Genomic DNA, 2,457 nt, shown 5'->3' with positions numbered 1-2,457 from the left:
AGCACTAATGTTAGAGAAGAGTCACCAGCACAAATGTCAGGGAAGTATCACCAGCACTAATGTAAGAGAAGGGTCACCACCACTAATGTTAGAGTGGGGTCACCACCACTAATTTCAGAGTTGGGTCACCATCACTAATGTTACAGTCGGGTCACCAACACCAATGTTGCAGTCGGGTCACCACCACTAATTATAGAGTCGGGTCACCACCACTAATATTAGAGTCGGGTCACCGTCACTAATGTCAGTCGGGTCACCTCCACTAATGTTAGAGTCGGGTCACCACCACTAATGTTAGATTCGAATCAACACCACTAATGTTAGAGCTGGGTCACCACCACTAACGTTAAAGTCGGGTCACCACCACTAATGTTAGAGTCGGGTCACCACCACTAATTTTAGAGTCGGGTCACCACCACTAATGTTAGTGCTGGGACACCACCACTAATGTTAGAGTCGGTTCACCACCACGAATGTTAGAGACGGGTCACCACCACTAATGTCAGAGTCGTGTCACCAACAATAATGTTAGAGTCGGATCACCACCACTAATGTTAGATACGAGTCACCACCACTAATGTCAGAGTCGGTTCACCACCACTCATGTTAGAGTCGGGTCACCACCACCAATGTTAGAGTCGGATCACCACCACTAATGTTAGATACGAGTCACCACCACTAATGTCAGAGCCGGGTCACCACCACTAATGTCAGAGTCGGGTCACCACCACTAATTTTAGAGTCGGGTCACCACCACTAATGTCAGAGTCGGGTCACCACCAGTAATGTTAGAGTCGTGTCACCACCACTAATGTTAGAGTCGGTTCACCTCCACTAATATTAGAGTCGGGTCACCACCACTAATGTTAGAGAAGGGTCACCATCACTAATGTTAGAGTCGGGTCACCACCACTAATGTCGGAATCGGGTCACCACCATTAATGTTAGAGTCAGATCACCACCACGAATGTCAGAGTCGGGTCACCACCACTAATGTTAGAGTCGGGTCACAACCACTAATAATATAGTCGGGTCACCACCACTTATGTCAAAGTTGGGGCCCCAACACTAATGTTAGAGCATGGTCACCACCACTTATGTTAGAGTCGGGTCACCACCACTAATGTTAGTGTCGGGTCACCATCACTAATGTCTGAGTCGGGTCACCACCACTAATGTCAGAGTCAGGTCACCACCACTAATGTCAGTTTCGGGTCACCACCACTAATGTTAGAGTCGGGTCACCACCACTAATGTTAGATTCGAATCAACACCACTGATGTTAGAGCCGGGTCACCACCACTAACGTTAAAGTCGGGTCACCACCACTAATGTTAGAGTCGGGTCACCACCACTAATTTTAGAGTCGGGTCACCACCACTAATGTTAGTGCTGGGTCACCACCACTAATGTTACAGTCGGTTCACCACCACTAATGTTAGAGACGGGTCACCACCACTAATGTTACAGTGGGGTCACCACCACTAATGTCAGAGTCGGGTCACCACCACTAATTTTAGAGCCGGGTCACCACCACTAATGTCAGAGTCGTGTCACCAACACTAATGTTAGAGTCGGTTCACCACCATTAATGTTAGAGTCGGGTCACCACCACCAATGATAGAGTCGGTTCACCACCACTCATGTTAGAGTTGGTTCACCACCACCAATGTTAGAGTCGGATCACCACCACTAATGTTAGATACGGGTCACCACCACTAATGTCAGAATCGGGTCACCACCACTAATGTCAGAGTCGGGTCACCACCATTAATTTTAGAGTCGGTTCACCACCACTAATGTCAGAGTCGGGTCACCACCAGTAATGTTAGAGTCGTGTCACCACCACTAATGTTAGAGTCGGTTCACCTCCACTAATATTAGAGTCGGGCCACCACCACTAATGTTAGAGAAGGGTCACCACCACTAATGTTAGAGTCGGGTCCCCACCACTAATGTCAGAGTCGGGTCACCACCATTAATGTTAGAGTCAGACCACCACCACTAATGTCAGAGTCGTGTCACCACCACTAATGTTAGAGTCGTGTCACCACCACTAATGTTAGAGTCGGGTCACCACCACTAATAATATAGTCGGGTCACCACCACTTATGTCAAAGTTGGGTCACCAACACTAATGTTAGAGCATGGTCACCACCACTTATGTTAGAGTCGGGTCACCACCACTAATGTTAGTGTCGGGTCACCACCACTAATGTCTGAGTCGGGTCACCACCACTAATGTCAGAGTCAGGTCACCACCACTAATGTCAGTTTCGGGTCACCACCACTAATGTTAGAGTCGGGTCACCACCACTAATGTTCGATTCGAATCAACAACACTAATGTTAGAGACGGGTCACCACCACTAACGTTATAGTCGGGTCACCACCACTAATGTTAGAGTCGGGTCACCACCACTAATTTTAGAGTCGGGTCACCACCACTAATGTTAGT

The sequence above is a fragment of the Somniosus microcephalus genome, unplaced genomic scaffold (genome assembly GCF_052327205.1).
Source record: "Somniosus microcephalus isolate GS21.2 unplaced genomic scaffold, FLI_Smic_1.0 unresolved_chr2, whole genome shotgun sequence".
Lineage (NCBI taxonomy): Eukaryota > Metazoa > Chordata > Chondrichthyes > Squaliformes > Somniosidae > Somniosus > Somniosus microcephalus.
The sequence above is the reverse complement of the archived record's forward strand: the minus strand, read 5'-3'. Positions refer to the sequence as shown.